Genomic DNA, 26,278 nt, shown 5'->3' with positions numbered 1-26,278 from the left:
TTTAGAATTAACATTGAAAATCTTTGTTTTGGCCTTAACCCGTAACACTGCTCTTGCTTAATGTGAGGCCTTCAGCCTATTTTTATTGAAGAAAAAAATTATTTTTGAAAGAAGCGAAATTCCAGAACAACTCCGGTACCTCAATTCCTTTCTTAGGCCTTGGGCCCTGGATTTTAGTATGTGGCTTTCAGCCGATTTAAATCAAATCAAAGGAGCTCCTTAGTTAAAACCTTGAGAGTTTTTAATTTTTTCTTATGTTATTTTGTGTTTTAACTAAAAAAAAATTTATGTTGAGTGTAACTGACAGCAACTTATTTTGGCCCCTTTCCACAAATATAACCTCACCCTTTCTGTCCTGCTGGTTCAGGGATTGCAAACGCATTCTCTGAAAAATATTTCGAACAGTTAGTTCATGAGCCCATGCGAATCGTAAACGGTTGTGAAAACACACTTCACCTGAAACTTCCTGGCAGATTAAAACTGTGTGCCCGACCGAGACTCGAACTCGGGACCTTTGCCTTTCGCGGGCAAGTGCTCTACCATCTGAGCTACCGAAGCACGACTCCCGCCCGGTACCCACAGCTTTACTTCTGCCAGTACCTCGTCTCCTACCTTCCAAACTTTACAGAAGCTCTCCTGCGAACCTTGCAGAACTAGCACTCCTGAAAGAAAGGATATTGCGGAGACATGGCTTACCCACAGCCTGGGGGATGTTTCCAGAATGAGATTTTCACTCTGCAGCGGAGTGTGCGCTTCGGTAGCTCAGATGGTAGAGCACTTGCCCGCGAAAGGCAAAGGTCCCGAGTTCGAGTCTCGGTCGGGCACACAGTTTTAATCTGCCAGGAAGTTTCATATCAGCGCACACTCCGCTGCAGAGTGAAAATCTCATTCACATTTCACCTGTTAGCAATCAATAATCCTGAGTTAAGAACGAGCATCAAAACGGATACAGGGATTAGTGAACACAGGGTTGTCGTAGCGAAAGTGAATATTGTAATCCCCAAATCCTCCAAAACTAAACGAAAAATGTACCTACTCAAAAAAGCAGGTAAAAATTCACTTGATGCCTTCCTGAGAGACAATCTCCGCTCACTCCAAATTAATAATATAAGTGTAGACCAGATGTGGCTTGAATTCAGAGAAATAGTATCGGCAGCAATTGAGAGATTTGTACCAAATAAATTAACAAACGTCGGAGTTGATCCTCGTTGGTACACAAAAAACGGGTTAGAACACTTGCAGAAACAACGAAACAAACATGCCAAATTCATACAGACGCAAAATCCACAAGATTGGCGATCTTTTACAGAAGCTCGAAATTTAGCAGAGACTTCAATGCGAGATGCTTATCACAGTTTCCACAATCAAACTTTGTCTCGAAACCTGGCAGAAAATCCAAAGAGATTCTAAAAAAAATCAAAAAATGGCTCTGAGGACTATGGGACTTAACATTAAGGTCATCAGTCCCCTAGAACTTAGAACTACTTAAACCTAACTAACCTAAGGACATCACACACATCCATGCACGAGGCAGGATTCGAACCTGCGACCGTAGCGGTCGCGTGGTTCTAGACTGAAGCGCCTAGAACCGCTCGGCCACACCGCCCGACTCAAAGAAATTCTGGTCTTACGTAAAGTATGTTATCGGTAAAAAACAACCGGTGCCTTCTCTGCGCGATAGCAATGGAGATACTATCGAAGACTGTGCTGCCAAAGCAGAGTTACTAAACACAGCCTTCCGAAACGCCTTCACAAAAAAACACGAAGCAAAGTTGTGAGGACGGGGCGTGAGTCGTACTTGGGTAGCTCAGTTGCTAGAGCACTTGCCCGGGAAAGGCAATGGTCCCGAGTTCAAGTCTCGGTCCGGCACACAGTTTTAATCTGCCAGGATGTTTCACGAAGTAAATATTCCAGAATTCGAATCAAGAACAGCTACCAACTTGAGTAATGTAGAAGTAAATATCCTCGGAGTAGTGAAGCAACTTAAATCACTTAATAAAACAAAGTCTTCTAGCTCAGACTTTACACCAATCAGGTTCCTTTCAGAGTATGCTGATGCATTAGCTCCATACTTGACAATTACATACAACAATTAAAATCGCTCAAAAGAGGAAAGGCCACTGGACCTGATGGGATACCAGTACGATTTTACAGAGTACGTGAAGGAAATTGCCCCCCTTCTTGCAGCGGTGTACCGTAGATCTCTAGAAGAGCGTAGCGTTCCAAAGGATTGGAAAAGGGCACAGGTCATCCCCGTTTTCAAGAAGGGACGTCGAACAGGTCTGCAGAACTATAGACCTATATCTCTAACGTCGATTAGTTGTAGAATTTTGGAAAACTATTACGTTCAAGTATAATGACTTTTCTGGAGACTAGAAATATACTCTGTAGGAATCAGCTTGGGTTTCGAAAAAGACGATCGTGTGAAACCCAGCTCGCGCTATTCGTCCACGAGACTCGGGGGGGCCATAGACACGGGTTCACAGGTAGATGCCGTGTTTCTTGACTTCCGCAAGGCGTTCGATACAGTTCCCCACAATCGTTTAATGAACAAAGTAAGAGCATATGGACTATCAGACCAATTGTGTGATTGGATTGAAGAGTTCCTAGATAACAGAATGCAGCATGTCATTCTCAGTGGAGATAAGTCTTCCGAAGTAAGATTGATTTCAGGTGTGCCGCAGGGGAGTGTCGTAGGACCGTTGCTATTCACAATATATACAAATGACCTTGTGGATAACATCGGAAGTTCACTGAGGGTTTTTGCGGATGATGCTGTGGTATATCGAGAGGTTGTAACGATGTAAAATAGTACTGAAATGCAGGAGGATCTGCAGCGAATTGACGCATGGTGCAGGGAATGGCAATTGAATCTCAATGTAGACAAGTGTAATGTGCTGCGAATACATAGAAAGAAAGATCCCTTACCATTTAGCTACAATATAGCAGGTCAGCACCTGGAAGCAGTTAATTCCATAAATTATCGGGGAGTACGCATTAGAAGTGATTTAAAATGGAATGATCATGTAAAATTGACCGTCGGTAAAGCAGATGCCAGACTGAGATTAATTGGAAGAATCCTAAGGAAATGCAATCCGAAAATAGAGGAAGTAGGTTACAGTACGCTTGTTCGCACACTGCTTGAATACTGCTCAGCAGTGTGGGATCCGTACCAGATAGGGTTGATAGAAGAGAGAGAGAAGATCCAACAGAGAGCAGCGCGCTTCGATACGGGATCATTTAGTTATCGCGAAAGCGTTACGGAGATGATAGATAAACTCCAGTGGAAGACTCTGCAGGAGAGACACTCAGTAGCTCGGTACGGGATTTTGTTAAAGATTCGAGGACATACCTTCTTCGAGGAGTCAAGCAGTATATTGCACCCTCCTACGTATATCTCGCGAAGAGACCATGAGGATAAACTCAGAGAGATTAGAGCCCACACAGAGACATACCGACAATCCTTCTTTCCACGAACAATATGAGACTGGAATAGAAGGGAGAACCGATAGAGGTACTCAAGGTACCCTCCGCTACACACCGTAAGGTGGCTTGCGAAGTATATATGTAGATGTAGATCCGTTCGCTTGACGGAAGTTCCGTACCCAGAGACTGGAAAGTTGCGCAGGTCACACCAATATTCGAGAAAGGTAGTAGGAGTAACCCACTAAATTACAGGCCCATATCATTAACGGTGATATGCAGCAGGATTTTGGAACATATATTGTGTTCAAAAGTTATGAATTATCTCGAAGAAAACGGTTTATTGACACACAGTCAACAGGGATCTAGAAAACATCGTTCTTGTGAAATACAGCCAGCTCTTTATTCACATGAAGTGTTGAGTACTATTGACAAGGGATTTCAGATCGATTCCGTATTTCTGGATTACCGGAAGGCTTTTGTCAGTGGACTACGTAACGGCTTGTAGTGAAATTGTGTGCTTATGGAATATCGTCTCAGTTATGTGACTGGATTTGTGATTTCCTGTCAGAGAGGTCACAGTTCGTAGTAATTGACGGAAAGTCATCGAGTGGAGCAGAAGTGATTTCAGGCGTTCGCCAAGGTAGTGTTACAGGCCCTTTGCTGTTCCTTGTCTGTATAAACTATTTGTTAGACAATCTGAGCAGCCGTCTTAGGTTGTTTGCAGATGATGCTGTCGTTTATCGACTAGTAAAGTCATCAGAAGATCAAAACAAACTACAAAACGATTTAGAAAAGATATCCGAATGGAGCGAAAATTGACAGTTGACCCTAAATAACGAAAAGTGTGAGGTCATCCACATCAGTGATAAAAGGAACTCGTTAATTTCCGTTGGCAACGGCCTTGCCGCACTGGATACACCGGTTCCCGTGAGATCACCGAAGTTAAGCACTGTTGGACTTGGCCGGCACTTGGATGGGTGACCATCCAGCCGCCATGCGCTGTTGCCATTTTTCGGGGTGCACTCAGCCTCGTGATGCCTATTCAGGATCTACTCGACCGAATAGTGGCGGCTACGGTCAAGAATACCATCATGACGGCCGGGAAAGCGGTTTGCTTACCCCACGCCCCTCCTATCCGCATCCTCCACTGAGGAAAACACGGCGGTCGGATGGTCCCGGTAGGCCACTCGTGGCCTGAAGATGGTTTTTAATTTCGGTTACACGATAAATCAGTCAAATCTAAAAGCCGTAAATTCAACTAAATACCTAGGAATTAAGATTACGAACAGCTTAAATTGGAAGGAACACATACAAAATGTTGTGGGGAAGGCTAACCAAAGACTGCGGTTTATTGGCAGGACACTTAGAAAATGTAACAGATCTACTAAGAAGACTGCCTACAATACACTTGTCCGTCGTCTTTTAGAGCGCCGCTGCGCGGTGTGGGTTCCATTCCAAAAAAAAAAAAAGAAAAAAGGCTCTGAGCACTACGAGACTTAACATCTGAGGTCATCAGTCACCTAGAACTTAGAACTACTTAAACCTAACTAACCTAAGGACATCACACACATCCATGCCCGACACAGGATTCGAACCTGCGACCGTAGTAGTCGCGCGGTTCCGGACTGAAGCGCCTAGAACCGCTCGGCAACCACGGCCGGCGGTTCCTTACCAGATAGGTCTGAGTACACGAAAAAGTTCAAAGAAGAGCAGCTCGTTTTGTATTATCGGGAAATATGGAAGAGAGTGTCACTAAAATGATACAGGATTTGGGGTGGACATCATTAAAGCAAAGTCGTTTTTCGTTGCGACGGAAACTTCTCACGAAATTCCAATCACCAAGTTTCCGCTCCGAATGCGAAAATATTTTGTTGACACCGTCCTATATAGGGAGAAACCATCACACGATAAAATAAGGGAAATTAGAGCTCGCACGGAAAGATACAGGTGTTTACTCTTTCAGTGCACTATACGAGATTGGAATAATAGAGGATTGTCAAGGTGGTTCGGTGAACTCTCTGCCAGGCACTTAAAAGTTGTAGATGTAGATGTAAATGTAATAGTTACGCTGCAACTACTGCGGAAATGCAAAGTGCGGTTTTCACAGAATGGAGTGGTAGTCAGGGTCTGGTAGTGACAGCCAGTCAACAGATTGTAATAGTAGTTATAAAGCGTACTTTTTTTTTGTACAAACGTACACTTATTTAAATGGAACAATGCCTATTGGCAAGACAAACTAAAAGTAGGGTAAACTAGAATGTCACTGGCGTTTGTTGCAGGATTCTAGTGCGAGTCGTTTACGAGATATCGTATTTTGGAAAGTTTCCACAATGATACTTGCGCAATACCTTTGGGAGTACAAAAGAACAACAGCAAAGTTACGTGGGTTCTCACCAGTAACGAGGCAACTGTCCATCACAGGTTGTGCTCATAGAGACCACCGGCAGAGGCCGATACGCCCTTCCAGTCTGGTACGGAACAACTGCTGCACACGAGCCGGCCCTTGGTGGCCGAGCGGTTCTAGGCGCTTCAGTCTGGAACCGCGCGACCGCTACGGTCTCAGGTTCGAATCCTGCCTCGAGCATGGATGTGTGTGCTGTCCTTAGGTTAGCTAGGTTTAAGTACTTCTAAGTTCTAGGGGACTGATGACCTCAGATGTTAAGTCCCATAGTGGTGCACGCGTGCCAGCATTTCAGCGGAGGAGCCTAGCTGGCCGAAGTCATACGTCGTTCCATTATATCCGGTGTAGTTGTACACAATGTGATCAAAAGTGTCCCGACACCCAAAAATCATACGTTTTTCATATTAGGTGCACTGTGCTGTCACCTACTGCCAGGTACTCTGTATCAGCGACCTCAGTAGTCATTAGACATCGTGAGAGAGCAGATTGAGGCACTCCGCGGAACTCACGGAGTTCGAACGTGGTCAGGTGAATAGGTGTCACTTGTGTCATACGTCCGTATGCGAGGTTTCCGCACTCCTAAACATCCCTAGGTTCACTGTTTCCGATGTGATAGTGAAGTGGAATCGTGAAGGGACACGTACAGCACAAAAACGTACAGGCCGACCTCGTCTGTTGACTAACAGAGAGCGCCGACAGTTGAAGAGGATCGTAACGTGTAATAGGCAGACGTCTATCCAGATCATCACAGAGGAGTTTCAAACTGCACCAGGATCCACTGCAAGTACTATGACAGTTAGGCTGAAGGTGAGAAAACTGGGATTTCGTGGTCGAGTGGCTGCTCATAAGCCACACATCACGCCGGTAAATACAAAACGACGCCTCACTTGGTGCAAGGAGCGTAAATATTGGACGATTGATCAGTGGAAAAACGTTGTGCGGAGTGACGAATCACGGTACACAATGCGGCGATCCGATGTCAGGGTGTGGGTATGGCGAATGCCCGGTGAACGTCATATGCCAGTGTGTGTAGTGCCTTCAGTAAAATTCGGAGACGGTGGTTTTATGGTGTGGTGGCGTTTTCATGGAGGGGCCTTGTTGTTTTGCGTGGCACTATCACAGCACAGACCTACATTGATGTTTTCGCAGCCAGCATTTTGACACCTGTACACGTTTTTTTTCTGTGGGGAATGCTGAAAGAGGCTGTCTACAAGGACATACACTATGTGATTAAAGGTATCCGAACACCTGGCTGAAAAGACAAGTTCGTGGCGTCCTCCATCGGTAAAGCTGGTATTCAATATGGTGTTGGCCCACCCTTAGCCTTGATGACAGCTTCCACTCTCGCAGGCATACGTTCACTCAGGTGCTGGAAGGTTTCTTGGGGAATGGTGGCCCATTCTTCACGGAGTGCTGCACTGAGGAGAGGTATCGGTGTCGATCGGTGAGGCTTGGCAAGAGTTCGGCGTTCCAAAACATCCCAAAGGTGTTCTATAGGATTCAGGTTAGGAATCTGTGCGGGCCAGTCCACTACAGGGATGTTATTGTCGTGTAACCACTCCGACACAGGCCGTGCACTATGGACAGGTGCTCGATCGTGTTACAAAGATGCAATGGCCATCACTAAATTGCTCTTCAACAGTGGGAAGCAAGAAGATGCTTACAACATCAATGTAGGCCTGTGCTGTGATAATGCCACGCAGAAGAACAAGGGGTTCAAGCCCCCTCCAAGAAAAATACGACCACACCATAAAACCACCGCCTACGAATTTTACTGATGGCACTACACACGCTGGCAGATCACTAAACATTCACCATACCCACACGCTGCCATCGGATCGCCACATTGTGTATCGTGATTCGTCACTCCACACAACGTTTTTCCACTGTTCAATGGTCCAATGTTTACGCTCCTTACACCAAGCGAGGCGTCGTTTGGCAGTTACCGACGTGATGTGTGACTTACGAGCAGACGCTCGAGCATGAAATGCCAGTTTTCTCACCTCCCGTCTAACTGTCATAGTACTTGCAGTGTATCCTGGTGCAGTTTAAAACTCCTCTGTGATGATCTGGATAGATGTCTGCCTATTCCACATTACGCCGCTCTTCAACTGTCGGCGCTCTCTGTTAGTCAACAGACGAGGTCGCCCTGTACGCTTTTGTGCTGTACGTGTCCCTTCACGTTTCCACTTCACTATCACATCGAGAACAGTGGACCTAGGGATGTTTAGGAGTGTGGAAATCTCGCATACGGACGTATGACACAAGTGACACCTATTCACCTGACCACGTTCAAAGTCCGTGAGTTCCGCGGAGCGCCCCATTCTGCTGTCTCACGATGTCTGATGACTACTGAGGTCGCTGATACGGAGTACCTGGCAGTAGGTGACAGCACAGTGCACCTAATATGAAAAAGTATGTTTTTGGGGGTGTCCGGATACTTTTGCTCACATAGTGTAGATTCCAATGCGATGCTTATGTCCGGCATTTTGATGACGTCGCCAGTCAAAGCAGACCGGCAGGTTCAGCATCTCCCTATTTATTGGGCCAAATTACGGTACTCCAATAATTGAGAACCGCTCCTCCTATTATAGTGGAAGACCTTTAGACAAACTGAAATGAGGAAAGTTCTTACCCGACTGAGAGAGTTGCGAAGTGCGTTGAAGTCGAGTCGCGAGTGAGCACAAGGCGGCGCAGTGCAGCCCGTTTACGGCGTTATCTCACGGCGAGATACGAGGAGCCGAGATAAACCACTGCCGGTTGCGATACAGCCATCCAACAGTTCAAGTGCGGCGGCACTTCGCCTTAGGAATGTGCGCTCTGCGGCACGTCTTCCTACTCCTACTGCCACATTGTTTTCCTAAACCCTCTTTATTTTCTTCCTTTATTGTAATTTCATCCCCCCTCAGCCCTCGTAGTAACTCCGCCGGGGGTCAGTTGCCTTGCAACAGCCACTGCCCGGATTAAGGAGGAGGCTTGGGCACTGGGCTAACAACCCAGTCATTTAAAAAATTTGTTACGAAAAACGAACTTGCCTCGGACGTGGATGGATACAATGGAACACTTAAACTGCAGAGGACAAACGGCCTACGATTTAGAAATTTTAATCTTGGAATGTTCAGAGCTTGTATAGAGCAGGAACCATCCAGACTATGGTCTCAGAAATTAACCGATATAAACTGGACCTGGTGGCGGTACCAGAGACAAGATGGCTAGGAGAAGGAACTCACAAAGAGGATGGACACACACTGTTCTACGGCGGATGTGTAGATAAATGCGAATTCGGCACTGGTTTTGTAATACACAACAAAGCAGCAAGTTCGGTGAAGGAATTCAAAGCTGTTAATAAGAGAATATCCTACATAGTACTTGGAAATCAAGTGTCAGACATCCACATTCATCAATGTTCATGCCCCAATTGAGGACAAAACAGATGAGGAAAAGGAAGAGTACTATGACCAACTAGAACAAACAATTGAGAGCACACCAACTAGAAATATCAGGATAGTGATGGGAGATTTTAATGGAAAAGCAGGAAAAAAATACACTCCTGGAAATTGAAATAAGAACACCGTGAATTCATTGTCCCAGGAAGGTGAAACTTTATTGACACATTCCTGGGGTCAGATACATCACATGATCACACTGACAGAACCACAGGCACATAGACACAGGCAACAGAGCATGCACAATGTCGGCACTAGTACAGTGTATATCCACCTTTCGCAGCAATGCAGGCTGCTATTCTCCCATGGAGACGATCGTAGAGATGCTGGATGTAGTCCTGTGGAACGGCTTGCCATGCCATTTCCACCTGGCGCCTCAGTTGGACCAGCGTTCGTGGTCGACGTGCAGACCGCATGAGACGACGCTTCATCCAGTCCCAAACATGCTCAATGGGGGACAGATCCGGAGATCTTACTGGCCAGGGTAGTTGACTTACACCTTCTAGAGCACGTTCGGTGGCACGGGATACATGCGGACGTGCATTGTCCTGTTGGAACAGCAAGTTCCCTTGCCGGTCTAGGAATGGTAGAACGATGGGTTCGATGACGGTTTGGATGTACCGTGCACTATTCAGTGTCCCCTCGACGATCACCAGAGGTGTACGGCCAGTGTAGGAGATCGCTCCCCACACCATGATGCCGGGTGTTGGCCCTGTGTGCCTCGGTCGTATGCAGTCCTGATTGTGGCGCTCACCTGCACGGCGCCAAACACGCATACGACCATCATTGGCACCAAGGCAGAAGCGACTCTCATCGCTGAAGACGACACGTCTCCATTCGTCCCTCCATTCACGCCTGTCGCGACACCACCGGAGGCGGGCTGCACGATGTTGAGGCGTGAGCGGAAGACGGCCTAACGGTGTGCAGGACCGTAGCCCAGCTTCATGGAGACGGTTGCGAATGGTCCTCGCCGATACCCCAGGAGCAACAGTGTCCCTAATTTGCTGGGAAGTGGCGGTGCGGTCCCCTACGGCACTGCGTAGGATCCTACGGTCTTGGCGTGCATCCGTGCGTCGCTGCGGTCCGGTCCCAGGTCGACGGGCACGTGCATCTTCCGCCGACCACTGGCGACAACATCAATGTACTGTGGAGACCTCACGCCCCACGTGTTGAGCAATTCGGCGGTACGTCCACCTGGCCTCCCGCATGCCCACTATACGCCCTCGCTCAAAGTCCGTCAACTGCACATACGGTTCACGTCCACGCTGTCGCGGCATGCTACCAGTGTTAAAGACTGTGATGGAGCTCCGTATGCCACGGCAAACTGGCTGACACTGACGGCGGCGGTGCACAAATGCTGCGCAGCTAGCGCCATTCGGCGGCCAACACCGCGGTTCCTGGTGCGTCCGCTGTGCCGTGCGTGTGATCATTGCTTGTACAGCCCTCTCGCAGTGTCCGGAGCAAGTATGGTGGGTCTGACACACCGGTGTCAATGTGTTCTTTTTTCCATTTCCAGGAGTGTAATTCTACATACCGGCTATAGGAAGGTACAGTTTGCATGATGAGACCAATAAGAATGGTCAGAGGATGAAATCAACTTACCTGTCTCAAAGAACACAAGAGAATACATAAGGGAACATAGTGTTCACCGGATGGAAGAACCACCAACCAAATAGGTCACATCTTGGTGTGCCAGCGCTATAGCCATAGAGTCATGGACGTCAGGTCGTATAGAGGAGCCGACTGTACGCCAGGCCCCTTCCTCATTGTGTGCAGGTTCAAAGTCATTTTCACCTACATGCATAAGAAGAAGGGGACACTAGAACCTGCTTTGAATATTGAGAAACTACGAAATAGTGCCATTAAAAAACACTATGCTATAGAAATCAAAAACCGTTTTGAGGTCCTAGAGACCCTGGAACCAAGAGAGAACGTGGAGGAAAGGTGGAAAGAAATAAAGTCCACGGTACTAAGTGTAGCGGAGGATATACTGGGAAAAAAGAAGATAATGAAGGAGAGGAAATGGTCCAACGAGACGTGCCAGAAGGCTATAGAAAAGAGAAGGAAGACGAGGGAGGATGAGCAGAAAAGGGAAAATTTTATGAACATCAGAAGGGAGACAAATCGAATCCTAAGAGCAGAGAAGAGAATGTATCTATCCAAAAAACGTGAATCTCAGAGCCCTACTTTCTTCATTAGAGATAAGAATGGCAACTTGATGAATGACAAGGAATGAACTGTAGGAAGATGGAAGGAATACTTCTCAGAACTGTTGAATCGCCCAGACCAAGATGAGACATCGCCTGCAAACACTACAGGGGAAAGAAGATGAAAAAAATGGGAAGTTAATGAAGAAGATGTGAAAATCGCAGTCAAAGGACTCAGAAACAACAAATCCGCGGGGGAGGACGGAATAACATCAGAATTAATCAAGGAGGGAGGTGAGAGCTTGCACTTAGAGGTATATAAACTGATCCAGTTGATATGGGAGAAGGAGACACTACCAGAAGAATTGAAATTAGCTATAATATCCCCAATATACAAGAAGGGAAGCAAAATGGAATGCGGTAATTAGAGAGAAATCAGCTTGTTGAATGTAACGTATAAGGTGCTGTCCATCGTTATCCTCAGAAAATTGCAACCATTCATAGAGAACAACATACAGGAGTACCAAGCTGGCTTTCGACCAAACAGCTCGACAATAGACCACATTTTCACACTAAGATAATCGTTTGAAGAACACTGGGTATATGATGAAGATATCTACAGCCTGTTCATCGATTTTCAACGTGCATACGACAGCATCCACAGGAATAGCCTATACAGTGCAATGCGTGACTTCAGAATCCCTGAGGAGCTAGTGAGAATGGTGCAAGCTTGTATGGAAGGTCAAAGGCAGCAGTACGTTTCCGAGGAGCCACATCAGAAACATTCGAGACGGAGACAGGCCTCAGACAAGGAGATGCTCTCTCATGTGTTCTGTTCAATGTCAGCTTAGAGAAAGTAATAAAAGAGTGTAGGGAACAGGAGTGGGCTGGAGTAGAGATGGAAGGTAACTTCAATTGTCGCGCATATGCAGATGACGTAGTACTATTAAGTGAATCAAAACACGAGTTGAAAGGAATGTACCAGAAATGGACAATTATGCACACAAGGTAGGGCCCAATGTGAATCGAGACAAAACAGAGTTCATGCAATTAGGAAGAAGACAAGAACAGGAATAATTTCTTGAGATAGATGGCAAGATGTTCAAGAGAGTACACCAGTTCAAATACTTGGGATACTGGTTTACCACGCAGAACAACATAAAAATGAAAATCAAGGAAAGAATAGCAGTGGGAATGAAATGCATACGTACCCTCGGAGAGATGCTCGGCTCTAAATCGATCTCAGTGAACACTAAGATGAAAATCTACAACACAGTGATATCCCAGCAGTAATGTACGGTTCGGAAACATGGAGCATGACTGAGCGATAAAAGGAAAACTAGTAATATTTTAAAGAAAAGTAATGGGGAAGCTACTGGGACCAGTTTTAGATAACCTAGAACGGAGGAGAAGGAAAAACGAGGAAATCTACCTTCAGATGCGACAATCAACTCTCCTACAGAAGATAAAGAGCAAAAGAATACAATGGGTGGGCCATGTAGCCAGTATGCCAGGCGAAGATGGCACTAACAGGGAAACCAAACACCAAACGCCCCATTGGACGACCAAGGCAGCACTGGATGGACGACCTGGCGAAGGACCTAGCAGCCCTGGGAACTGGAGACACCTGGAGGAGCCGGCCACAAAACAGGAGGGAATGGAGGCAGTTTGTGTGTGGAAGTAGGGCGTGGCCTGCAGTGCCTGGGGTCGCTGGATGTCTGTCTCATCCCATGTCGTCAGCGGGGATATGGGGGGGGGGGGGGGGATGGAGCTGTCAGTGGTACTGTTAACCTGATACAAGATAATGGAATGATGAATGGATTCTAGCTCTAAATATAGAAAAATGTAGGTTAATGCGGATGTGAGGGAAAAAATAAGTTGTTAATGTTCGAAAACAGCATTAATAATAATCTGCTTGACACAATCACATTGACTAGAGTGGCTGGCACGAAAACAGGGCTTCAAGGTCATCTCGCCGTCTTACAGCATTGTCAAGTTTTTATAGTGATAATTTCAAATGTTTGTAAAAAATAACAAATAAATTAGGCAACTCTATTTTTAGTCTAGAATATGATGGAGTACTTTCCAAAAGCAAATTCTCACTAGCTGCTAGGAAAAAAATGAAAACTTTGGAGGACAATTTTTTACTTCAACCTGTAGTAGTAACAGAATCACTAAGGTAATTGAACTGAAAAAAAAAATGAACATCCTCAAAGTTTACAGATGCATATGCTGTGTCTTTTATTTCAGAAACATAAAAGTATTCTGAGATAAAAAATTAATTATCATAAGAGGTGTGAAACTGTGCCGAATGCGTAGCGAAAAATACTGTCGCTGATGAATTTTCGTTCTGTAGGACTGCGAAGAAACTTCACGCGAGAAGGTTGTTACGAAAACTACCAAATTATATTTGGTAACATTTCAGACATCATTATTGTATCGTATCACGTACAGAGGCCGACGCCGAGAGTTTTGTTCGGACGGATCGCTTTAATATGACCGAGAATATTCCCTTCTTCCCGAAAATATTTTACTGGCTGCTAACACATATCCTTCGTCATTGCATTCGTCGCTCAAAACGCCAATATACGCTGCGCAAAAGTAATTGTGGTTATTTTGAAGCCAATATTTTCACTGAAGTCGAGCAAAATATTTGTTCGAAAGGTTTTGTGACACGGTAGTTTTATCTAAATTTGCTGTAAGCCTATTATTCTCAGCACGCAAAACGTGCTTGGTACACAAAAACCTCGTTCTTATTACTGCAATGTCCCTGTCTTGTGTTACAAATTTTGTCCATCATTACAGTTTCTGAACTATAAATCAAGTGGGCGCAGAAGACAGTGCATTGAAGTGACTGGCCAGAATAATCAGTTTTATCACAGACACTACCCTGTATTTCTCTAGCCACCGTATACTATCCTCTGTCATACTAAAGTAATACATTTCTACGTTCTAGTTTTTTGTAAAAGTCGTCAAATATCACAGATTTATATGCTCTTCTCGAATGTAAAGACATTCGATACAGGTTTTTACGAAAAACTGTTGTTAATTAATGCAGAACTGACAATCATATTTTAATTGACGGTTACTGTCGAGTAAACTAATCGCCACCACTTGTGATAAATTTATCAGACGTCTACTGTAGGGGAAAAGCATTCGCAGTATGTCCTCTGTAACTGAAATGAATAGACAAACATTTAAATCAAGTCAGCTTTTAACATAGACGGCACTTACCTAAACTGGAGGATGTTCTGGCTCTGCGTCTTCAGATTCACTTGTGCTTCTTTCCGCCAGGTGTATCATCACAGATTCCACTACGATGTCTCTTAAACCCTGGTTCAAGAAATCAGTTTCTTGCAGTGCTCCTGCGTGTTTTACGCACGTCTCCCATTCCTGCTGAGTAGCATTGTCAAGAGCTTCGTGTGTTCACTTCTCGACATCAGCAAGTTTGAAAGTAGTATTTCTTTTCGCTACTTCTCGCTTTAATTGGGCCCATATTAATTCAATGGGATTATACTGGCAGTGGTACGCTGGTCGACGAACCGCTTGGTGTCCCATTTCGTTTGTCAGTTGATCTAAGTCGTAAGTCTTTTTGGCACCTACGATTTCTTCCTTAGACAGGAGTTCAGCCTTCGCTTTATCGACTGAAAATGAAACATTCTCTCTCTTTAACCACACCATAACATCTACCTTGCACCAATTTGAACGTGGCAGCTTTTCTGTCTGAATGGAGAGATAGCTGGCGTTATGCATCACTATAATTGACCCTTCTTCCAGCGCAGACAACAGGCGAATAAACGAATTCTTAAAAACTTCTCCATTCATTTCTGAATAGTACTGGATTGGCAGGAACTTTTCCCCTCAACGAAAAACAAGTTTGGCCTCTGGTATGAACCAGCGTGGGCGATGATTAATCGGCCACCTCTACCTTTCAAACCGCCGTTTCCTTTGGAGTCGTGCCATATATACTTATTGGTGTGGTTCTGTGGAACCCATGCTTCATCCAGTGACACTACAGGCCTGGTGTGTTCAGCACGCAAGAAGTGCGTTGTACGCAAAAACTTGGCTCTTGCTGCTGCAATGTCTCTGCGTTCCATTAAGAATTTCCGTCCGTCATTACACTTCTTGAATCGGAAACCAAGGGAGCAGAGAAGACGAAGAACAGAGGTCTCTGAGCCCGAGTAATTAATTTTTTCACGGAAGTCAGACTATTTTTTTAGCCGTTGGATACTCTCCTCTGTCGTAATATCGAAGTACAGTTCTACACACGAGCTCTTTGTTAAAATCGTCAAAGACGGTTGATTTCCGTTCACGTTCGTATCCCTTTTTTGGAGGATCGAAACACTCATTCATGTCTGGAGATTCTGCCAATGACACAGGATTTGTTTCAGTCCGGAGCCACGCGGCTGCTACGGTCGCAGGTTCGAATCCTGCCTCGGGCATGGATGTGTGTGTCACCTGCATAACGCGCCGGCCGGCCTTCGTCCGCCGTCTGCCGTGAGGCTGGCGCATCGCGCACTGAAACACACTAAATCACAATTTCGCACCGTATTTCCTAAAAATAACCCCTCGTCCTCTACAATTCCTCCCCCATACGAAAAGAATTCGTCCCCAAATTCAACCAAAAAGTCAAAACAACTACAGTTCACTTCACAAACACAATGGGATTGATTCACTTTTACACTGTGTTCATTCACTTCTATCCTCAGTCTAATCTTTGTTCATAAACATTACTCAGTGTTCTGCTGCAGTGCCTCACAACTGTTCAGTGATTTTGTCTGGACCCTTAGGTTAAAGGTTGGAAGGGGCGGGATTTCGGCTACCTACCTCTTGAGGCGATAGTACACTAATTCTACAACAAAGATAAAAATACAGGTGGTGGTGGTTTATGATCCAATAACTAGTAAGCGTTGCTTATGCTCACTACAGTACTCATGCACTCGCTGAAAAAGATGTTCCATAGTTATATATTCATTCTGAGCTGCTAGCATCCGGTCCAAAGAGGCGAGCAAAGTCGGGTTTCATGTGCTATTCAAAAGAGTGAGGTTTTCTTTCATGACGAATCGCACCGATTGGTCAGGTGCATGGACCAATGTGTGTGTTATGCTCATGATTGTAACTCTAGTAATCATTACTGAGAATACCCAATGTGGACCCACTTGCTGAAAGAACTGCACCGTGCCTGCTATAATTTCCTTAGGGCACTCCGCAACTGGTTCTTGAGAGGGGAATAGAGAATACACACAAGATTTGGGAACAGTGTGTAACAATTTCGCGGGGCAGATGGTAACTGCACCTGTTTGACAATGTAGCAAGTCATGTGCAATGAGGAACGCGTGAGCTTGTCTGCTAGGTGCCACTAACAGTATTTCCCGAACGGTTAATTGTACGAATTTCTGCAAAATTTCCCACTTGAGTGGATATGTATGCAAGGCATAACATTCAAATTTACAATCCGTACATGTTAATGGTATTATGATACGAATTCTCAGCACGGTACCCGTCCGTGTACGGGTAACAGTGGCCATTTTGGAGTACAGAGATAAGTGTTCGTCTGTTAATGTCGTCAGTAGCTCCAGGGATGCGGGCAATTCCGATTGAACTTTCCGCAATCCTTCCCGAAGTTGTTCCGAAGGTAACAGAACCGGGGTTAGGTGCCCGCGCATTGCGTGCAACAAAGCCTCCTGTAGTTCCGTGGCTTCTATGCGTGCTTCCGTAATACTATCAGCAAGAAAACGGAGCAGCTTAGCGATTATCAGCTGTGAATAGAATACCTGATTATACCCAAGTCGTGATTGGTTGTGTCGACTGTGGCCTTAATGTGGGACATCAAGGTCGCGGCCAAAGCTCGCAATTGGCGCGTATTATTAACTACATCTTTCTCCAAACTCTCTAATTGGGTTGTGTGAAGATCTAGCAGTCCCTGGTTGCTATTCACATTATCCTGTACCTGCTGTAGCGTTTCATTAATAATTTTTATATATCTTCCTCGCCAGCGGTCCCAAAAACAGTTTTTAGGATATGGCCACCTGCGCCTAACCATCCTCTTTTCCTATGGACGTGCGGGATTAACCCTGCAGTTTGCCGCAACTGAGCTTGTAAGTGCGCAAAAGCTGATCGTAGTAGCTGATATTCTCCCTGTGTGTCATTAAACCTTGACTGATTAGCCATCATGGAATAAAGTTCATTAAATGTATCCTCTAATTTACAGATTTTGTCTCCAACCGCCCAAATATTACAGTCCACCATTAAGGTCCATTGATGTCCGGACATAATTACATCCGCTTGTCGCGAGTACAAAACACCACTTGATATAGGACGTGCCTTCAAGGCTTCAGCTAAGTCGCAACAGCAACACAGAATAACTACGCTGAGAGAGAGTGCACACCTTCCCTCTTCAGCGCAACCCATGGCGCTGGAACTGCTGGTCTTGCCAGAACGTCACGCCTCCTGAGAAACAAAAGAAAAACAGCTCACATTAGCTCTTCCTTTTTACGCGTGGCCTAAGAGCATAATAGCATGTCTGATTGCTTCCACAATTAACTTGGTTCTCTTGTTTATCTACTCCTTTCTTATTCTTTTTCTTAGATTCATCTTTCTCTCCACAAGTTACTGCAGACAACGAAGGAAGTTCCTCAAAATTCCTCTTGAAAGGCCTAATTTGGCTCACATGCACCATAGTAGGGCGAGTTGGAAGCCGTAATTTTATATTCACCGGCGATGTCATCTCGATCACCTAGAAAGGACCTTGATAACGGGATACAAATGTTTTGGTTTTGTCTTTTGGCACATATGGATTAGTCATCATCACCCTTTGTCCTACATGATATTTGGGTAAAGCTGCCTCTCTATTGTAAACTTTGTCCTGTCTCTCTAATGCTTTAGTGTTCATTTTTTTCACTTGCTGCCAGATTATTTTCAACTTTGTGTATAAATCCTTAACAGCAAAAATATCGGTTCCTGGTGGGGTCTTGAGCAGTTCAAACAGAGATGGCATCTTCTGACTGAACAGTTCTTCATACGGAGACAATCCTGTACTTTCATGCACTTTTGAGTTATACGCCGCAGTTACAAACGCCAATAGGGTATCCCAATTGTTGTGTTGCGAGTTTACACAATAACTTAACATCTTAGCTACTGTACGATGAACTCACTTGGTCCGACCATTAGCCTGCGGGTGTAATGCGCTCATTCTCAATTTCTTTACACGCAACAACTTGCATAACTGTTTCATCAAATCGGACATAAAGTTTGTCCCTTGATCTGTAATTACAGTTTCAGGTGTTCCCAATTTCAATATCCATTGATGTACCATGGCGTGAGCCACTGTTTCGGCTCGCTGGTCCGGAATAGCTGTCATAGACACATAGCGCGAAAAATGATCTATTATTTTTAAAACATAGCGATTACCCGCTGGTGTTTGCACAACGGTCCCAAGACGTCTAAGCCAAGTAATTGAAAACGTCTATCCGCTTCTGGTAGTCGTTGCAACACAATTTTCTGATGACTCAATTCCGCCCGTTGAGCACACGGAATGCAATTCTTTACATACTGATCGACATCTTGCCTAAGCGTTGACCACCAATAACTCTGTGCTACCCTCCTTTACATTGCTCTTCGACCCAAATGACCAGGAAACATTGAATCATGTGCTTGCCTTAAAATTTCGCTTTGCAATTTTTCTGGTACGAATATGCATTGACCGTGCCTAGTTTTACGGTACAATATCCCGTCTTCCACGACGAACTGTCGCTGCGAGGTAAATTGTTGACAATCTGCGTTGGCGGTTTGTGCCTCCTCCCAAAAAAATGGTTCAAATGGCTCTGAGCACTATGGGACTCAACATCTTAGGTCATAAGTCCCCTAGAACTTAGAACTACTTAAACCTAACTAACCTAAGGACACCACACACACCCATGCCCGAGGCAGGATTCGAACCTGCAACCGTAGCAGTCCCGCGGTTCCAGACTGCAGCGCCAGAACCGCTAGACCACCGCGGCCGGCGCCTCCTCCCATTCGTTCTCATTTATTCCTGTGCATTCCATGGCGCATTCTTTATCTCAGACCATCCACATTTCCGTGCGATTTACCCAGTCGATGAATCACTTCAAAATCGTTCTCACTAAGACGCAAAGCCCACTTGATTAACCTTCTCGTTGGGTCTTTAAGCCCTAACAACCACTTAAGTGATGCATGGTCAGTAATCACCTTGAAACGTTTCCATACAAATAACACTGGAAATAGATTATTCCGAAAATTAATGCCAATAACTCCTTCTCGGTTGTTGAGTAGTATTTTTCTGCATTGTTTAGCTGTCTGGAAGCATATGCTATTGGGTGTTCCTGCCCATCTATTTCCTGAGATAATACAATACCCAAAGCAAAATTGCTGGAGTCACAAGATAATATAAACTGTTTACTAAAATCTGGAAAAGCCAAAACCGGACTAGATGTTAACAAACTTTTTAACTTTTTAAAAGACTCTTCACATTCTGCTGACCAGTGAAATTTTGCTCCCTTCTTCAACAACTGTGTGAGGGCCTTGCAATATCCGCAAATTTAGGAATATACCTCCTGTAAAAATTGGAGAGCCCTAAAGAAGACTGCAACTCTTTTACTTTTTTAGGTGCCAGAAAATTCATTACACCTCTACATGCTTTGTATCCGTGGGGACACCCTCCTGTCTTATAATATGACCTAAATAACGGACTTCTTGCAACAAAAAATGACATTTTTCCAAATGAAGAGTTAACCGCGCTGCTTTCAGTAGATCGGAAACTTCGCGCAGACAGTGCACATGTTCTTGCACGTCCTTTGAGAAAACAATTACGTCGTCCAAATATAGCATACACTGATTAGGTTTCAGCCCTTGTAACACGCTATCTAGTAACCGTTAGAAGGTTGCCGAAGCATTTTTGAGTCCGAAAGGTGTTCGCCAATATTGAAAATGACCTGTAGGTGTTGAAAAAGCTGTCTTCGGTCGGTCTTCTGGGGCGACCTCCAACTGGTGGTACCCGCTTCAAAGATCCAAGGTCGTGAAATACTGACACTGACTCAAATTATGCAGAGTTTCAGTGATATTAGCCATTGAGTATGCATCTGATACAGTTTTTTGATTCAGGAAACGATAATCACAACAAAATCGATATGCCTTGCCCCCATCAGGTGATTTTTTACCCACTATTACGACAGGAGCGGACCAGGGACTACTAGTGGTTTCTATTATCACATCCCTAAGCTGTTGATTAATAAATTCTTCCATGACAGGCTGTAAACTTTTCGGAACACAATATGGATATTTACACACTGGTGCTTCATTTCCAGTGGTGATGTAATGCTGAACTAACAGTGTGGTGTGCAGTGGACCATGAGAATTAAATAACTCTTTATATTCCATGAAAAGGTTCTCCATGAATTCTCTGCCTTGCCGTTCTAAATGTGCTACTTTGCCCCTCAGCTGACAGACTCTCCCGGCATTGTGTAATCTGCTGCGAAATTCTTATCCACTTCATCTTCCCCTATTATCTCCAGATGCGCTATTACGATACCCTGTGCCAGCTGCACCTCTTCAAGGCCAAAATTATCAATACTGACAGTCACAACCTTTTTTCCTTCTATCTCCCGCACGTAGCACACGCTATGGCGTGTAAAACACTTCATTTTATCCAGCGGCTCATTCTCAGACAAAGGTTCAACGACACACAACGAATTTACTCCAATATCTGTCCAGATTATTTTCTCTGTACCCTTCGGTATAGTATCCCGCAAGTTAACCCTAAGGGACCTTGTACGCAGTTTAGGTGGCCCAGTCGACGTCTGGGCGGTTCCTTGCGACAGTAATGGTTTTTCGGCTGCAGAACCTAGGCGAAATTGTATTCTGTCCAATTCTACTGTACACCGTTCCAGGTTAACTTTTGTGTGATGCGCAACCAGGAAATCCAATCCGAGTATGACATCATAGCTGCTGCCAACAACTGGAAGAGCTTCTACCATGGTTCTAGCCGCGCAGTCCGGAACCGCGGGACTGCTACGGTCGCAGGTTCGAATCCTGCCTCGGGCATGGATGTGTGTGATGTCTTTAGGTTAGTTAGGTTTAAGTAGTTCTAAGTTCTAGGGGACTGATGACCACAGAAGTTAAGTCCCATAGTGCTCAGAGCCATTTGAACCATTTTTGAACCAGCTTCTACCTTCACCTGCAAGTTCCTCATTTCCACTCGGAAGTTTAACACAGTTGACCCGAGTGACTTCACCTGTCTCCCCCCCCACCCCCCCCCCCCCCCCCACCGCCACTTAACGCCCAGTGTGGTGGTTTTAATTCTACTTTACCGAGTGCATTTCTACTTACCACGCATACCTGAGACCCGGTATCCAATAAAAACTTGCACAGTCTGCCCCTCACCTAGCCGGTCAGAAAAAGTCTGCCACTGATTCTGCACTAGCATTAATCCTTACCAGGGGTGTTGCACAGTGGACACACCACCCCCTGCCCCATTTAACTGAGGGGGGTGAGGTCCACCTTGCGGTTTCCTGTCATGTTTCTGCCAGGACCCACTGCAATTACGCTCCATATGACCCCAACGTCTGAACTTCCTGCACTGCGCTTGCTTGTAATTGCGTCTAATGTGTCCCACCCGACCACATCTGAAACGTTTTATTTCTGCATTAAACACTGCTTCCCTGTCCCTCATCTTTGTCACTGCTTCAACTTCCTCTAACGCCACAGCGATTCCGACTGCCTCATTGAGAGTCTTAGGGAATTCCGTCCTAATCTTGCAGGAGGTTTCAGGTTGTATTCCCCACAAAAATGCGTCTATTGCCCTCTGCTCAGCTTCCCGCAGAATGGCTTCATTAACCCAATCGGAATCCGTTAGCTCATAGGTACTAACATTAATTTTTCGAATTCGATCTACAAAAGCTTCTATTGATTCCCCATTCCTTTGACACATTCTATTCAATTGTTCCCGATAACATCTAGATGTATTTTTCCTCTGATACCTTTCCAGCAACCCTTTTTTGAATACTTCAAATGTCTGAGCATCCCTTAATTCTTCATGGCATGCAACGTATACTCTGGCGTCCCCAGTTACTTTCAACTTAGCCACATGCAAAAGTGTTTCTGCACCCCAATCTCCCAATTCAGTGGCCGTGGTGAGGTTCTCAAAAAAAATCATATCATCCTCCCCAGTTTTTCCCGAGAAAGGAGTGACCAAAGATGCAGCGTTAGTCTCAAGAATTACTGCATTAACAGGAAACCGTTCCTTGCTCGCTTCTTTAGAATGAGTAACCTCTATCTCTAATTCCGAACAACCACCTCAGCTGACACAGACTGCTCCATCACTACCAGCTATCGAATCCAGGCTACAATAAGCCCAGAAAGAAGAACAGGAAGGGAAGACAGACTATGCTACAGGTTCAGACAAACTACCAAACGAGAAATTGGCACTTACTTGTCATATTGCAAAAGTTGCTGGTCCATTGTTGCCCTTCTCAGATGCCACATATCCTCGTCGATTACCAACCACAATTTCCTCCAAATCCAGGGAGAAGACCACTACTGTCACCAATTGTAACAGGAGTATGTGATGCGCGGGTTGCCTGACCGACACCACTTGTAACAGGATGACTGTTGCGGGTGACGTGGTCGGGGTTGTAGGGCGTGGCTGGGTAGAAGAAGGTGGTCGTTTTAGCAATTTTCGTCTTTATCGTTGGTTCTTCCAGTACATTTTCTGGTATCTCAGCCCCACCGCTCGTGTCGTGGTGGAGACGTGCTGATGCACGCAGCCTGGGGAATGTGATGCCGTGCTCAGTCAGCGGCTGCGCAGGCGGTAGGAGGTTAGCGGCACGAGGCCCGGCCAGGCTCGCAGACGCGGCGGCTCGTGACGACGCCGGGAGTCGCCGGTGCAGCAGCGGGCAACGCCCTCCGCCGGCCGGTCCTCGGGGACAGCGTCACAGATGACGACGACGTAACAGCGACCGAACGCCCAATCGGTCGAACCGACGCCGACGCCCACCTCTGATGCCCTTAAATAGTGCAGACCGCTGCTGAATCCGCCGGTTACGCGGCGCCGTGTTTATTAGAAGGTTCTCGACGAGTTGGCTAACGCAACCGCGCCACACGCGGCCCGCGCCTGCGTAATTCTGCTAATACTGCGTTCTGATGGCTGCTGCGCACGTACACGCATACCGACGCTCGTTGCAAAACTGTGTCACCTGCATTACGCGCCGGCCAGCCTTCGCCCGCCGTCTGCCGTGAGGCTGGCGCATCGCGCACTGAAACACACTAAATCACAATTTCGCACCGTATTTCCTAAAAATAACCCCTTGTCCTCTACAATTTTAGAGGCGTGTAACATTTCAGTAGGAATGCTGTCAGGACCGGTTGAATTATTCTTTCCAGATTTAGGATTTCTTTCGTTGACTCCTTTTCAGAAAATGGAAAATTCATCCTTCCCTACTTTTGTTGCGCAATTCTCCATGATCATAAAATTTGTCGTGAGCAGTGTTGCCCGAACGAAAGTGATTTCCCTAAATCGCTCCAGCAAATGCGGGATCGTTCCTCCGAAAGCGACACGACCTATTTCCTTTTCGCGCCCGTTCGTGATCCGATCTCGTGCCCGTCTCTGATGACCTCGCTATGGACGGGACGTTTCATCTTCCTCAGTCTCTTCTGTATCTGCCCAGTCTGCGAGCTGTTTCTCCCGCAGTGCGGCGTTTCTGGTAGTGTCTTCTTGCCCTTCCGACTTTTGTTTCAGTGTCTGGAGACGCTCGTTTCACGGTACCAGTAAACTCCAGCCTGTTTGTCTTACGACTGGCGTTGCGCTTTTCGTTACCTCTTGTATTGTGGAGACTACTTCTTCAGCTTTTGTGTCCACTGTGTCATGTAGCTCCATTGCATCTGGACACACAGCTCCAGTCGGCTTTCCTGTCTGCCCCCCGTGCTGCTCTGGTGGTATTGTCATCATTAACATCACCATCGTTATCGGTCACTGAACGCACTAATTGCGTCTCGTTGCTGGTATACTTAACGTGCGAGCAGAGTCTCCTTAGATTTTCTGCCACATTCCGAGACAGGATTCCGTTTTGGAAACTATTAAAAGCATGAAACTTCCTGACAGACTAAAACTGTGTGCCGGACCGAGACTCGAACTCGGGACCTTTGCCTTTCGCGGGCAAGTGCTCTACCAAACACGACTAACGCCCCGTCCTCACACCTTTACTTCTGCCAGTATCTCGTCTCCTACCTTCCAAACTTTACAGAAGCTCTCCTGCGAACCCTGCAGAACTAGCACTCCTGAAAGAAAGGATATTGCGGAGACGTGGCTTAGCCACAGCCTAGGGGATGTTTCCATAATGAGATTTTCACTCTGCAGCGGAGTGTGCGCTGATATGAGCATCTCGCATTGAAGCTCGCGCTAAATTCCGAACTTCCGTAAAACATCGCCAATGCTGACCATTATGTGTTCTTTTAAACTTGAAATACGTTTTCCGTTGCTTCTGCAACCGTGTTTTGACCTGTTTTGTGTGCCATGGGGATTCAGTACCACCTCTTACTAACTTTCGTAATATACAGGATGAATCACCTAAAACCTGCACCGCAAATGTTGCGCAAATGGATTGGATTGGTAATCAGGGGCTCTTACTGTCAGCCAATAATACTTAGAAATTGTATTTTTTGTGCAAACACAGGCCTTTTTTAAGTGGAACAATGCCTGTTGACACTAAGAAACTAAATGTAGGGTAAATTAGAATGTCAGTGGTGTTTGTTGCAGGATTCTAGTGCGAGTCGTTTACGAGATATCGTGTTTTGTAAAACTGGCACACCGAAAGTTGTACAATAACCGTGGCAGCACACCGAACCGTCAATTAGGGCGATTCACAAACAACAACTTAAGTACACATGTTATTCCAAAAACGTTATCGTGGAAGTAAGGGCCAGGAAGTGCTGGTGAAAAAACACACATTGATATGGTTATCTTTTATTTTAAAGGCTTACTCAGTAATAAAATTTTAAGTCTGGCGTTTTTTTTAAAAAAATTCAAAAGCAATTGTCAATAGCTGACAAATTTTCTTTATGAAAACGAGATTACCAGGAATGGCATTGACAACTTGCCAATAATGAGATTTTAACTTGACACACATATATGTAAGACAACAGTTAAAAACTCTTTTAAAAATAGCTCTGTGTAAAGGATATTGCAAGGTTTGACATTAACAATAAGAAGATTTTAAACTTGTTATATCAATAAGGGAACAATTCAAAAAAACCTTAAGTAGCTAGCTTGTACTAAGCAAAAATAGTTCTCTCTCGCCAGTTACATAACTTATATTTGTTACAAGATAAATGTGAGTAAGCCAGCACACAAACCTTCACATTAAAGGAAGTTCCGAAAAAAAATTTTCCTTAGCTCGGTGAGGGAGTGACACGCGTAAAAGGGCCCAGATCGCAATAGGCGGAACAGTTACTGGTGGTCTACAGGGCCACAGCAGATCAGCCCCAAAACTTCCATTACAAGGCACCACCTCCCCGACTTACCCAAAACCAGAAGATGTAGCGAGGGCGGTTCCCGCACAGACTCCGAACCACAGAGACCCGCGACACCGAACCTAAATTACCCAATCGACGTGTGAATGAAAACGGCCCGACCAAGAAGCAGTTAGCACATTCCCGCGGACAGGCAAACGAAAACTGTGGTGTGACGACCCCAACAAAACCACTGGTGAAGAAACTCTTACACTTCACTAAAACTTGACACTCCACCACAGGGCCGGGAACACGTCGCACTTCCGTATTCTCGTCAGAGCCAACCGCTGCCAGTGGTTTCACCGGCCGATAAGAAGACGTACGGTCCCACGCGCTGA

General features: G+C 45.5%; 1 protein-coding gene across 1 annotated transcript in view; it reads right to left on the bottom strand.

The window, feature by feature from the left end:
- The window catches only part of LOC126428271 (juvenile hormone epoxide hydrolase 1-like), a 101,989-nt gene extending 93,458 nt beyond the window's left edge, over positions 1-8,531 (bottom strand). The window contains exon 1 of the mRNA XM_050090186.1: positions 8,463-8,531. The gene's annotated coding sequence lies outside the window, so the exon portion shown is untranslated. The remainder of the gene's footprint in view (positions 1-8,462) is intronic.
- Between the last annotated feature and the right edge of the window lie 17,747 nt (positions 8,532-26,278).

Source organism: Schistocerca serialis, chromosome 12 (genome assembly GCF_023864345.2).
Source record: "Schistocerca serialis cubense isolate TAMUIC-IGC-003099 chromosome 12, iqSchSeri2.2, whole genome shotgun sequence".
Lineage (NCBI taxonomy): Eukaryota > Metazoa > Arthropoda > Insecta > Orthoptera > Acrididae > Schistocerca > Schistocerca serialis.
The sequence above is the reverse complement of the archived record's forward strand: the minus strand, read 5'-3'. Positions and strand labels throughout refer to the sequence as shown.